The 14901-nt window shown below is 43.6% G+C and overlaps 1 protein-coding gene across 2 annotated transcripts in view; it reads left to right on the top strand.

Moving 5' to 3' along the window:
* NFATC1 (nuclear factor of activated T cells 1) overlaps window positions 1-14901 on the top strand; it is a 1564586-nt gene that overhangs the window by 348253 nt on the left and 1201432 nt on the right. The window lies entirely within an intron of this gene.

Here is a 14901-nt window from a genome sequence, read left to right as displayed (position 1 = left end):
TCCCCTGTTTTCTTTGGAACTAAAAAGAACCTTGAGTAAGTTCCAAATCCTATTTGGTCCGCTGGGACTGGCTGGATGACTCTTTTTTCTAGCAGCTTTGAAATTTCTGTAGCTGCTGGCTCTCGCAGATGGGGTGGTACATCTGGGAGTTTTCTTTTTGGAATGGGGGTGGATAGAAATGGGATATTGTAACCTCTGGTAACAACGCTTTTTACCCAATTGTCTGAGGAAAGGTTTTGCCAGGCCTGAGGGTATAAAGCTAAGCGACCCCCGACTGCCTCTAGAGCAGGACAGTCGGGCCTCCTCTCAGGAGTGCTGAAAAGGTTTGCCAGGGAGGTTATCCCTGTCACCTTGGTTTTGCGGACCCCCTCTGCCGCCAGGGCGGCGTCTTCCACCTCTGCCCCCCCCTCTGCCTCTAGAGGGGGCATCACCCTGTGTGTTTGGGAAAGATCCTTGGGGTTATCGAAACCACATTTTCCCACCACGTTGCCCTTTGGGGTACGGTCTGGAAGGGGTGGAAAAACGGACTCCGACAGCAGACAGAGTCTTTCCCTCCTGTTCACACCGGGTAAGGGTCTCCTTTACTTTAGGGCCAAAAAGTGTGGCTCCGTCAAATGGGGCGTTAGTAAAGGAAGACTTGAAGGCTTCCAAGAATGAACATAAGCGCATCCAGGATTGCCTACGAAGAGCAATCGCTGAAGCCGCTGCCCTACTCGATCCTTCGGCTGCATAGGATATCAGCCTCATGGACGAGTTCACAATGGACGTAAGGGTGTTGAGATGCGCTGTAACTTTCTCTGAGACAGCGGCATCTGCAGCACCCTGGAGGGTATCTCCCAACTCTTTGACTAGATCCCTCTGTAAACGTGTAAAATGAGTCAAATAGTTCAGGGAACGCATAGAGAAAGCCGCTGAACTAAAAATGTGCTTCCCGTATCTGTCCATGGTCCTAGAATCTTTGTTAGGCGGATGGACAGATGAGGAAGACTCCGACATCTCCTTTTTCATGGCCGCTGCCACCACCATGGCGTCTACTGGAACTCCTTTGGTGAGGTAAGCTTTGTCCTGTGGTGCCGTGATGTACTTATTTGGCTTCCTAGGGACTGGTTCCACCGTGTCAGGAGTCTCCCACGCCCTTCGAGCAATTAATTCCATTAACTCATCAAAGGGCGGAGTGACCCAGGAGGAGGAAGGACGGGCACCAAATGCCTTCAGCAAAACTGACTCATCCTCAGAAGGGGGGAGGGCTTGCCAGTCACCTCTCTGTTTTAGGATCTCCAAGATGTCAGAAAAAGAGACATCCTCTGAAGGTGACTTAGGGGACCCTTCTGACTCATCTAAGTCAGTATCAGATGTCAAGGATTCTTGTGGAGAATCCAAGTGTCTCCTCTTACACAGTCTTTTCCTAGGAACTTCTTCGTGGGAGCATCCGAAGAAGCCTCCGAGGAAGAGGGGGCACCCTCCAGGGGTGGCTGAGACACTGGTGCCCGACGCTTGGACGTGGCCGTGGGTGCAGAGGAGGATAACGGTCCTTTGTGGGGAGGAGAAGCTGTACCTGCTGATGTGGTTGTCTGGGTAGACAACACCTTCCTCATGAGGTCGAAGGCCCCCGGGTCCCGAGTCGAGGTATCTCCCGGTTCCGAAGAAATGGGAAGAATCCCCGAAACAGGAGCCGAAGGCACCGACCCCGAGGACGGAACCGAATCGATCCGTGCCGAGGCCCCGAGAGGGAGAGTCGGAACCGAAACATCGGTCCGACTCTCGGTCCCGGAACCAAGGACAGATCTTCGGCCCCGAGACTCCGGTACCGGATCGGATGGAGTCGAGGTGAACGGTGCCGACCGAGAAAAAGACGGTTCTGGCACCGAGGGCTCCACAATCATCAGGTCAGCTTCTTCCGGCTCCGAAGACTGGACAGGTCTCAGAGGAGGAACAGGTGGAGATAGTGGCAGGCCTTCAAGTCTCGACATCAACTGAGAGGAGACCGAGATAAGTTGGGATAAGGCCGTATGCTCCATCAGTTTCTGCACCACACGGTCCACATCAGTGTCGGAAAGGGGCCTAGAAGAACGAGTCGAAGGGATCGAAGGGATCGAAGACGGAGCCGACCTCAGCAGAGTCGGTGGAGGGAGCTCCGACACCGGTTCCAAGACTCGAGGCTCGGAAACTGCCAACAGTTGAACACTCGGCCCCGAAGTCTGTGGAACCGGTGATCTAACTAGACCCGAAGAGCTCGGAGCCGATGACTTTGGCTCTGACGCCGACCCCTTCAAGACTTGGATGCCTGGTCTGAAGCATCCAGAGCCTCCTGGAAAGAGGGTTTCAGCAATCCCCTGTCCATCAGTTTCCTGCGCCTATCTGTCATGACCCTCCCACTAAAAGAGTGACAAATAGAGCAGTCCTCTTGTAAGTGGAGAGGGCCAAGACAGTAGACACAGGAACTGTGGTTGTCTGTGACCGACACCTTTTGGCCACACTGACAACGTTTGAAGCCAGATTTTAATTTCTCTGACATAATACCAAGAAAAAAAGACAGTCCAGTCCAGTAAAAGTCAATTCCAGTGAAAAAGAGTCAAATCCGGTAATAGAAGTCAATTTCTTAAGAAAGCAGACTATAACAATTTCTTAGTCAAAGTAATCCAAGTAGGGGTGGTAGGCCCCGAAAAACTCTGTACCCTATAGTTAAACTAAGTAACTAATCTAAGGAACCGAGAATTCTAAACCCACTCACACACCTTACTGTTAACTTAAATGACTAGATTTAAAGTAGTTTTTTTGAAAAATGTAAACAGATTAGATAATTTCTTATCTGAAAAAGCCTCGAGCTAGCCTCCAGCGATGCGTATGCAGCAGCGGCAAACTAGATCTGGGGTAAAGGCAGAGGGGGATTGTGGGTATTAGATGTCCTCGAGCTTCTTCTCGATGCAGAGCTTGCAGTCGGCCGGCACGGAGCCGAGGATCGGCTCCGAACCCATGTGTAAGAACAAAGGCAAGATTGAACACTCTCACATCTATAGTGCAAAATTATGTGAATCTTCTTGTGTTCCCTAGGCACAGTAAAAGTGCCTTTACCTATTTGTGACTTTTATGTTTATTTTTTCTTTGATTTGTGTATCCACTAACCCACTGATTTTGCAGTAGAAGACTTAAGTTTTCTTAAGGTTAAAATAAGCAGTTGTATCCTACATGTATTTGTAGTAAGTGCCTTTCTTGGCCTACATGATGCACACCTAACGTAAGTGGAATTATTTTTAAAACCAACGTGGAATTTAGTTAAAGATTATTTTTTATTGAAATTTTACCATTTGATTTTTAGAAGGCTGTATGTGCCTTTTGAAGCTATACTAGGTGAAGTAAGCTAACCCAGATATGATCTGTGTGTTTCTGCTTAGTAACCGCAGGGTACATTTGTGAACCTCAGTTTATAGGATTTCAGTTTCGGTTTTGCAACCCCCTTAAGCAGAATTGAGAACCTGGATAAGTTTACCCATTTTCTAATTAACATTTTCAACAAGCCTGTACCACTGTTACAGCTTTTTGGTTATTTTTGTTCTATATAAATACATTTACAAAATGGTTTTACATATTCTCATTAAATATTCAGCCAATTTTAAATGGATAAATACCTATAAAAATCATATGCAAAGAAACAGCTAAATGTTGAGAATTAAGAAGCATTTTATTGCAGCGTTTATTTAAAACAAATTAAATTGTCCAGTTTTATATAGAAATGTGAGCAGTCTTTTTAGGTCTGAAGTCACACAACATAATATATATAATATATAATTTTGTTTTTGATAGATCTTGTATTTATCACGCTAAGGACATGTGACAGGAATAGCACTAATCCTGACCCCTCCCCCCCTTTACTCCGGGCCAGAGTATCTGGCATTCACTTGCAGGCCAGGACCATGCTAGTAGAGAACAAGAAATGGAAACCTCTCCTTAAAATTACCTAAGAGGGAAGATGAGAGAGACCCCTGGTGTGGTATCATCCTCTGCACTTTACTAAGGATTTATGTAATGCAGTGTAACCATTCTTTTGGCAGCATGCCATGCACTTTGCCTTAGAGGAGATCACTACTCTGTGACCTTTAAAGTGTGCGTGATCCCATGCATGGAATACTATGGCTAAAGCAGAAATGTTACTTGCCAGTCCTTGTGTGTAGATTGGCCTTATAAATCTGATCACATCTTCCTGGCCATAGCAGACTGTCACTAGTGCCACAGGTTGGGCAACCTCCCTCCTGTTGGGATAAGTGAGCTGATGTTGACTGCTCATCCTGTCCTACCACCTCTGCCAGAGTACGGATCAGTAGTCTGTCTTCCTTTGCCTAAGTCACAGTCAAGACTTTATCCCTTTGGCTGTGGAGACGGTAGATACATTTTTTGTAATTAAATGTTTTTGAAATGTTACCATTTGTCACATTCTGCATTGGTGGACATATTGTCCTTAACTGAACTATCGACAAATGTCACTATCTGTATATTTGTTTCAGATTTACTAATATATAATATAGGGCAAGACATGTGGATGTTTAGCCTTCAACAGCAGAATGAATGAGCCAGTATATCTAAAAGCAGTAAGCCAACAGCATCTTGAATGTATGCCGACGTCACTATGCAGTTATACAGATATTCTTTTGACTGTAATTGCTGTAAAATATTACCCCTATCTAAGCAGTATGCATTATTTTTGTTATGTCATGGCAATGTACTAATGCTATGATTCTGATGTTTACTGAGTTGGATAGATAGCATACATGTCATGTATGTATTTGTTGTGAAATGAATGGCATGAAGCTAAGCAGCGTAACAGCTGTATAATCTTTTGGTGGTACCTATCAGTATGGAATTATGTCTGTGAAACTAAAAATATGTAGCAGAATTTCTCAGTAAATTTTCATGATGCTCAGCAATGTAATAATTTCACTTGGTGATGTAAAGTATAAAAATATGCACAACTTTATTTTCATGAAGTGTGAGCCTATCAGAACACAGATGAGTAAAATGGGTCACTTATACAGACAGACAATTTTTAATGTGCTTGTTAAATTTCAGTATCAATACAGGTAGATTTTGGATATGTAGTGTTTTCTTTACCTTGAGCAGAAATCCTATATCCATCCCTAATGGAAGCTATGTATAGTGTAGCTTTTGGACTGTCACTATTAAATGTATATAAAACCCTGCAATACTGTACATGTGTATAACAGACCAAACTTCACTACCTGTTTGACAGTTTTTAGTAAACCATTCTGTGATTTATAGTTGTGAACTGCATACTGAATCACATAAAATACAACATTCCATACTTAAATAATTTATGTAATTAATTGATTAATAAAGTTTAATTAGACATTCACATAAACAACATAAGCACACAAATGTATAAGAAATCTTTCAGATGCACCCAGGAAAATCATCTTGCAAATATTTGTATATCAAACAACAGGGCTGGGGACTCTGTCTTCTCTAATACTTTCGGAAAATCCTGGAACCTTCTTCCCGGTGAACTTTCCTCATTTCCCTCTATATCACTTTTCAAAATCAAACTGAAACTTTTCCTCAGAAGACACTGGTTGTGCCCCTGAACTAAACGTGACTAATCAACTAGCTCTTCTAACTTGGTTCTGCCTACCCTCTACTTCTCATTACTCAAGTTCTATTTTCCTTAATAACAACAAAACCTTGTCCTTCTAGATACTGTTACTTACATCTTCTGGAAACTTATTATTGTGACAACTTTTTTACTAATATAATTATACAATAAGCTGCCTTATTTTTTATATTATGTATTGAACCTGCATTTTGTATTATACCTGCATTTTTTTGCACTATGTTATGAATTTCTGCCCTCTTTGATTATCTCTGTACTGTACCTGCAATGTGCATTGTATATAGGAATTTTTGTATATATGATTTTGTCTTTGTTTTCACGGGTCTTATCTCCCTGGGCCTCTACTGAAAATGGACATATAGCCAGTTAGACTAGCCCAGTCAACAAATGTAAAATAAAAATAAAATAAATAAAAATAAGCATCATTATAAAATCATTCCATTATATTTTGTTTCTTTTTTTAAAAAGGTTTATGCTGACAGCCATATTTAATCCAATTTTTTGTCGGCATTTAAACATGTAATCCAGTTATATTTTGCTAATTCTGTATTCAGTATCAGATCACCTCCCCTTAAATTATGTGTAATTCTTTTTATAACTCTAAACCCAGAGCTATGGTTGCTTCCAATCTCATTAACATGTTTCACCATCTCATTTGTGTGTACATTTCTTTTTATATCCAGTAAATACTCAGGAATTCTCCCTTTTAATTTTAGATTACTCTTACCCATATAAAAACTACACATATAGCTGAGTCTCTATATTTTTTCTGTGTTGCAGGTAGCAAAAGTATCAAATGTAAATAGTTTACTTGTCGCTGGGTGCAAAGGCATAATGTGACTCAAAATATATTTACAATAGGAACAGTTAAAGTTTGCATGTGTCCCCTTTTTGTAGTTTCTACCTCATATTTGTCTTGTTTTAAATCATAGCAAAGTTCCTCTGTCCATCCCCCTAACATGGAGTCTAAGGTGCTGGACAGATTTGGGAAGTATGTCTGTGTTTCAGTGATCTTCTTAGGTCGTTGAATTATTTGATACATTTCACGATGGTTCAGAGAGATTTGGCAACCCTTCAGTTTATTTCAAATTCATCCATGAGGTTTATCTCTCATGCTACTGAAGGTACCTCACAGGTAGTGAGTTCAGCCATTTCCAGTAAGAGACATGTCTGAATGTGCATATGTGATTTTGCGGAACCCTTCAAATCTTTTGTCAATGCACCATTTGACAGAACCTCATTGATCTGATGTTGTCAATTTTCATTCATTCTTGATGGATGGGCCCGGTTCTGACCTCGGAACCGACTCAGCAGTTATACATAGCTTGTACCAGCCAATAACTTTCAAGCTAAGGCTCTATCCACAATGCCTCTCTTCCCATTACGTAGATCTCGTTTACCACGCTGAAAATTGGGCGCGTCAGTCGATACTGTCAGCTAAGTGCTTTAAAGATTTCTTTTTCTTATTCTTGTTTCTAAATATTTTTGACTAAAACTCTCTATTTTTCTTACCGGATAGTTTTCGCTCCTTTTTTTGAGTGTGTGATTGCTTTCTGACTGTTTCTACCCACCCTCTTTACCTAACGGTATTTCTTGTTACCTTTGTTGGTATCAGGCCTTTTCCCCCCTTTTCTTTCTTACCGTTGGCAGTCTTTAAATACCATTGTTAGAATCCTCTTCCCTTTTTTATCTCTCTATACCCTTAGAGTATTTCTTCAATACCATTGTTGGTAGATCTGTTAAAAAAAAAAAACAAAACAAAAAAAAAACTCCTTTCCTTCCTTTTCTACTTGTGTAACGTGAGTGTGTGTGTTAGAATGATTTTGATATGGCAGAAAAGCGAAAGGGCACATCCAGCTTCAAACAGTGTCAAGACTGTGGCTGAAAGATGCCCATCTCTGATGGGCATCTTTCTTGCATGTACTGTTTAGGTGCCCCTCACTTGGTCATAACATGTAAAATTTGTCGGGGCTTTAGCTCTCGTACTTTAGCAGAGAGACACAGTAAGCTTATTTTAAAAGGCTTGTTAAAATGTCCCTTCAGTGAAGCCCTATCTAAAGCTGAGACTTCAAAATCTCCGAAGCCAGATGTGAAGAAAAGAAGCCACTCTGGTATCTTCAGAACTGAAAGCCAAAGTACCGAAAATGACAATATCATCATCATCTGCACTGAAAGTGACTCAATCTACATCAGTGCCGTGGGTCATTGAACCGATTCAAACCTCTTTGTCACTGACCACCGCTTCTGTGCCGACGACCTCTTCAGCACCGACAATAGTTTTCTGCACCACCACCCTTTCTTCTCATTCGGTTCCAGCTTCCCTTTCCACACAACAGCCTATGGTGCTGAAAGTCAATTCAATAATAATTCCCAGGACTAGATATTCCTCTTCCAACCAAGTCCTTTTCTGGATAGACCTGAGTCCCCTTCAGGAATGTCGATCCATTCTTCCAGGAGTCTCTCAGAATTGGACGTAGTCAGATTGGTGGACCAACTTTTGGCAGCCAGGGGTCTCCCCTCACCTTGACAAACCTCTCTTCCACAAAGAGCCGAGGCTTACACTCCAAGGACTCCACCAGTTTATCCTCCTTTGACCTCCCTTCAAGGTTTGGAGGCCCCACTTCGACACTCTCAGTACCAGCTACCTCGGTGCAGACAGTGGACCTCACCTCAGTGCCAGAGTCAACTCTGTGATCTTCGGCTCCTTTGGATCTGTTGCACACCTGGGACCGTGGTTTGGCTGCCAGTTCCAAGATCCTTAGAATGGTTCCAATGGTTTCCATGGTACAGTCTATGGTGCTCAGAGCCATGGAAGTTTCGAGCCCTCTCTTGGCTACTGCTCTGGGTGGCAGTTCGTAGGAGCGGGGTGTGACCCCCGTCCAAGATTGTCTTTCGTGGTTTCGGGCTCTCATCCCTCTTCAGGTGGGCCTGCCTTCCAGATTATGGAGAGAAATTTGGCCTTAACAGGCTTCCAGCTGGCTCCATTCTCATCAGAGTGCCATATTTTCATTTCTTCTGGTTCGCAGGTGTCACAATCTACTACATTACATCTGGACAGCAGGCACAAGAGCTGCAAGACACTATGGTTCAGGGTCCCCCCCCCTCTTCTGAGCCACCCCATAAGAGGATGTGCAAGAGGAAGCACCTAGATTCTCCAGAAGAATCAGTCACTGAAGACACAGATTACAATGAAGGGGAAGGTTCCCCATGGTCACCCCCAGAAGATATCTCCTTTGGAGACATCCTGGAAATACTAAAACAGAGGGGTGATTGGAAGCCCTCAAACCCATCCTCTGAGGAATCTGCGTTCTTGTAAGCTTTTCATGTCCACCCATCTACTTCTTGGGTGACCCTCACCTGCTGATGACCTACTTAAGTTGATCGTTCAGCAAGCATGGAAGCCTCCTGACTACATAGAGCCTATTCCCCAGAGACCGTGTAAAATTTTGTCAAAGGGTCTTGCAGTGGATGCCATGGTGGTGGTGGCAGCCATCAAAAAGGAACTCACCAAGGAGAGTTCAACTGTCCATCCTCCTAACTGATAGTCCCGGATGATGGACAGATTTGGGAAGTGGGTCTTTGCTTCAGCGACCTTCGCTATAAGGTCCTTGAATTCACAGCACACTTTACTAGACTCCAAAGGGATCTGATAACTGAGCTTTCAGACAGCCTTGCAGGAGAAGTGTCTGACGAGGTTCGGGATAAGGTTGCTTCTCAGCTTGTCACCCTGGTGTCTATCTCAAATGTTTCCATGTGGCTTATTGCTCATACAGCCAAAGGGACATCTAGAGCCATGGGTACAAGCTTTGCTATTAGGCATCATACCTGGATGCGCTTGTGTGACTTCGCGGAACCCTTTAAGTCTTCCTTTGTCAATGCTGCTGTTGATGGTACTTCCTTGTTTGGCCCATAAGTTAGAGACACACTAGCCAGATGTGAAAAAGATGAAAAGACCCTTTCTGCTGTGGGCATTCATTTTTCCGCTCCACAATGACCATATTCCAGGAATTAGAGGAGTGGAAAAATATGGTTCAAGTAGACCCAAGGGCCTTTTTGGGACACATGTAGTAAATCCCCCCCCCCCCCCCCCGGGACAGAGGGGGGAACTCTTCTGGAAGACCCCCCCCCATGGCAGAGAGGGGGTCCACATAGCCAGAGCTCCAGAGATTCCTTTCCTGGACAACTCTATCAGCATTCCTGAATGGAAGCCCGATTGCTTACCTCTTGAGGCAGTTGGGGGAAGATTTTCTCTGCACCATTCAGCCTGGCTTACATTAACTTCGGATACCTGGGTGCAGAAAATAATCACCAGAGGTTACCACATCCCCTTCAGCCTTGTGCAAAAACTCCAAAATCGAATCCCCAATGTTCCACCTAGTCAGAGAGATCTAGCTGCAGTAGAGATTTAAAAGCTGCATCAAAAAAGAGTCATCCAAGTAGTCCCACCAGACCAAATAGGATCCAGATTTTACTCAAGATTCTTTTTATTGCCAAAAAAGACAGGGGACTGGAGACCAATCCTGGATCTCAGCCTACTGAACAAATTTGTGCAACAGACACAATTCTGGATGGTCACGGTTCAGTCTGTTTTTCCTTTTTTGGAGGAAAATGATTGGATGTGCTCTATAGATCTTCAGGACGTCTATTACCACATAAAAATGGACAAGCCCTCGAGAAGATGTCTCCGCTTCTAGCTAGGAGCCAGTCATTACCAGTTCTGAGCACTGCCCTTCAGTCTCACCACAGCCCCCAGTGTGTTCACTAAATGCATGGCAGTCGTAGTAGCTCATTTGAGACTACAAGGATTCCAGGTGTTTCCATATCTAGATGACTGGCTTCTCACCGCCCTCTCTGGGAATCTACTGCTTTACGCCATATAGTTCATTCTACATCTTGCTGAAACACTAGGCATTTCAGTCAACAAGGAAAAGTCACAGTTGATTCCCACGCATGGTCTGGAGTTCATCAGAGCAAGATTAAATACAGTCTCCAGTGTAGCCTCCCTTCCCCTCCACAGGCTGTTGAAAATAAGATCGCAAGTTTAAGTAATCATTTCCCAAAACTAAGTTCCAGCTCGTCTGGGACTACAAGTTCTGGGAACCATGGCAGCAATGATAACTTTGGTTCCCTTAGTGAGGTATCATATGAGGCTGCTCCAGTGGCTCTTGGCATCACAATGGTAGTTTCTAACGCACCCCATGTCCCATCCAGTCTTGATAACAAATCGTTGCAAAAGGATTTATCTTGGTGGATGAAGCCAGAAGAAAATCTGTGGGGTTGTACCTTTCCCCCTCTCAGCCCAAGGCCATAGTGACCACAGACAATTCCCAGATAGGGTGGGGGCATTTTCTGGGAAAGACTGTTCAAGGCACTTGGTCTCCACAAGAGGCCAATTTGCACATCAGCATCCTAGAATTGAGGGCAGTGCTTTTAGCGCAGTAAGCATTCCAGTCTGTCCTTCCTTCAGGGACAATTGCAGTCCAATCGTACAACATGTCCTTAGTCTGGTACATCAACAAACGGGGGGAACCAGGTCCTACCCTCTGTCGGGAAACCCTGAGAATTTGGCAATGGGCTATCACTTCTAACTGCTTTCTGATAGTGATGCATATCCCAGGGAACTCCAACATGATTGTGGACAAACTGAGCAGATGTATCCTCCTGCCTCATGAGTGGTCTCTCAATCTCAACGTAGCAACAAAGATCTTTTGTCGATGGGGTCAGCCATGCTGTGACCTGTTCGCCTCTCCCATAAACCACAAATGCAGCAACTACTTTGCCCTAATCTCCTTCAGGGAGTCCCCGAGAGACACTTATTCTTGATTGGCTCCACAGGACTTCTGTATGCCTTTCCCCCTATTCCCCCATTCCACTAATCCCACAGTTCCTGAGGAAAGCCCAGTGGTTGAGAAGCAAAGTAATTCTCATTGCACCTTACTGGCCCTGTCAAGTCTGGTTCCCCCCTTCCTTTGGCCTCACTTGGTTCACCGCCCATGGATTCTGGACCCAGCTCAGGACCTGCTGTCTCACTCTCAGGACTTGGTGCATCTCAACCTTCAAAATCTCAAGCTGATGGCTTGGTTTCTCCAGTTCCAGTAATTGCCAGGCAGAATAATTTGTCCTCTCCAGTAGAAAAGATACTTCTGTCTTCCCATAAACCATCCACCAGGAAGCTTTACCTAAGCAAATGGAAAATATTTTCAATTTGGGTGTGTACAAACTACATAGACCCTTTCTCAGCGTCAGTTGATAAAGTCCTGGAATATTTACGTACCTTATTTGAAATGGGAGGCTCTGCGTTCACAATTAAGGTTCATTTGACTGACATTTCAAATTTTCATAACTGTTTTGATGACCATTCCTTGATGTCCCATTGTTTTTGCAAAGTTTTTTCTTACAGGCACTCTGCATTTAAAATCCCCATTCAAAGACCCTGTAGTGTCATTGGATTTGATCTTAGTCTTACAATGTCTAGTTCCACAGTCCTTTGAGCCAGCAGCTACTTATGACCTCAAGTTGTTATCTTGTAAGACCCTCTTCCTAGTAGCTATCATGTCTGCTAGGAGAATTTCAGAGTTGCAAGTTTTGTGTGTGAATCATCCCTATATCATTTTTCACAAAGAAAGAGTATCACTCAGAACCAATCCCACCTTCCTTCACAAAGTGGTATCAGAGTCTAATATCAACCAGTCCATAGACTGGTTTTCTGTTAGAATCGTGAAGGTCCACTTATGCGAATATGGAAATGTCGACACGTATTCAGCGAACCGCGAAAACACCAATCGTCCTAAAGCGGGAAATCGAAATGTTGAATTGTCGTAGGTGGCCCTTCTGCGGTATCGCTCCTTAAGGTAAGTGTGTGATGGTTATGGACCTTAGGGTTAGGGTGAGGGTTAAGGTAAGTGCATAGATAGTAATATATGCAAGGTTTAGTGTAGGGTTAAAAGTAGGGTTTTGTTAAGTGTATGTGTGTGGATTATTTATTTTGTTTGTTTAGCTCCTTAAGGTAAGTGTGCAATAGTTACGGACCTTAGGGTTAGGGTGCGTGTTAAGGTAAGTGCATACATGGTAGTATATGCAAGCTTTACTTTAGGGCTAGAAGTAGGATTTTGTTTAGTGTATGTATGTGGTTTATTTTGTTTGGGTAGGTAGTATGTAGTGGCCAGTGGGGTTGGCCAACTACGACGATTCAAAATTTTGAATTTCGCGGTTTAGGGCGTTCGGTGTTTTCACGGTTCGCATAATATGTGTTGCTGTTTTCCTATTTGCTGAAAAGGACTTTTGTGCTTATAATATAGACTCCATAGACTTACCAGTCTTCTTCCCAAATTTTACAAACAAAGGGAGTACTGTTTACACTTGTTGGACATCCACAGACAGTTACATTTGTACTTGGACAGAACAAAATCTTCTAGAAAATCAGACCAACTATTTCTGTCTTTTTCAGGATCCAGGAGGCAAACCTGTATCAAAGGTCACCTTGTCAAAATGGCTTAGAGACTGCATTACCTCTATATACAATCAAAATAGACTGAAATTGCCAACTACAGTTAGAGCTCACTCTACAAATCTGTTTCCACTTCAGTGGTCTTTCATTCCAGGGCTTCTGTGGAAGACATATGTGCAGCTGCAACTTGGGCTACTCCATATAACTTTTATCACCCATTACAAATTAGACATGGTCTCCAGGGGAAGAGCATCCCTTGGCTCTATGGTGCTCAGAAATATCCTTCCTTAGTTCCCAGGATCTAAAGTAGCTGGGGACTCTGTCCCATCAGTCAAGAATGAATGAAGACTGACAACATCAGATAAAGAAGTTATGTTCTTACCATACTGTTCCATCTGTGTTGTCAATCTTCATTCATTTTTGACAGTCCACCCTCCTACCCCCTCCAGAAGACTCCTGGAGGTTTGGACCTAGTCCTGGGATGTTACAGGGCTATACCTTAGACACGGCTTCTGTATTTTCCTAACTGTTATGCAAACTCAATCTGAGGTACTGGGAAGGAAGGCATTTTGGGTAGAGCCTTAGCTTGAGAGTTTTTGGCTGGCACAAGCTATGTATAATGGCCGAGTCGGTTCTGAGAGGTCGGAACTGGACCCATTAGTCAAGAATGAATATTCGATATGTTCAGTAGATCTTCAGGATGCGTACTGTCACATCAAAATGAACAGATGATCTAGACAATATCTACACTTCTGGCTGGGAGCCAGTCATTACTAATTCAGAGTACTGCCCTTTGGTCTCACTGCAGCCCCCAGTGTGTTTACCAGGTGTTTGGCAGTAGTTGCAGCTCACCTGTGACTGTTGGGATTCCAAGTGTTTCCATACCTGGACGACGGGCTCCTGACTGCTCTAACCAGCCATCAACTAACTCAAGCAAGGGATTACTTACTCCAGCTGTGCTCTCAGCTAGGGATATCCATCAATTACCACAGATATACAACTCAGTCTGACTCAAACTCTGGAATTCATTGGTGCTCTTTTCATAGTCAGTCAAATATGTTCTCTCTCTGTGTCTCGGATTCAAACTATTCAGTTCCAGGTCAAAAAGATTATTCAGAAATCTTCTCTTTCAGCCTGTCTGATACTCCAAGCCTTGGGATCCATGTCAGTGGTAGTCACCCTTGTACCACTGACCAGGTTAAATATGAGAATCCTCTAATGGGCACTAGTAACACAATGGTCTATTCTCCATCACCCATTATCCAGACCAGTCAAGATAACTCAAGCATGAAAAAATTATTTTCTCTGGTGGATCCACTCCAGTCAAATACACTAAGCTGTCCCTTTGTTCTCCCTCAGCCCAAGGCCACAGTGACCACAGATGCCCCTCAAGTCAGGTGAGGGGGCAGTACTTGGAAGGATAGTCCAAGATACATGGTCACCTGAAGAAGCCAACATGCATATCAGTGTCCTGGAAATGAGAGCTGTCCTGCTAGCATTGAAGGCCTTTCAAGACACTCTTCCAAATGGGACTGTCACAATTCAGATGGACAGTATGTCGGTGGTTTAATGCATCAAAAAGCAAGGGGAACCAGATCTTGCCTTCTTTGTCAAGAAGCTATGAGAGTATGACAATGGGTGATCTCCTCCAGTTGTTTTCTGATAGCAACACACATCCCAGGGAAGTTCATCGTGATTACAGACAAGTTAAGCAGGTCCATACTGATGCCTCATGAGTGTTCTCTTAATACCAAGGTGGCAGAAGTGATTTTCCATTGATGAGGCCAGTCATGCTGCTATCATTTTGCATCACCTCCCTAGTTCTTTGCCCTGA

This window comes from Protopterus annectens, chromosome 3.part1 (assembly GCF_019279795.1).
Source record: "Protopterus annectens isolate FY-2018-M chromosome 3.part1, PAN1.0, whole genome shotgun sequence".
Classification (NCBI taxonomy): Eukaryota; Metazoa; Chordata; order Ceratodontiformes; family Protopteridae; genus Protopterus; species Protopterus annectens.
Note: the sequence above shows the minus strand (reverse complement) of the source record. Positions and strands in the feature narration are given on the sequence as shown.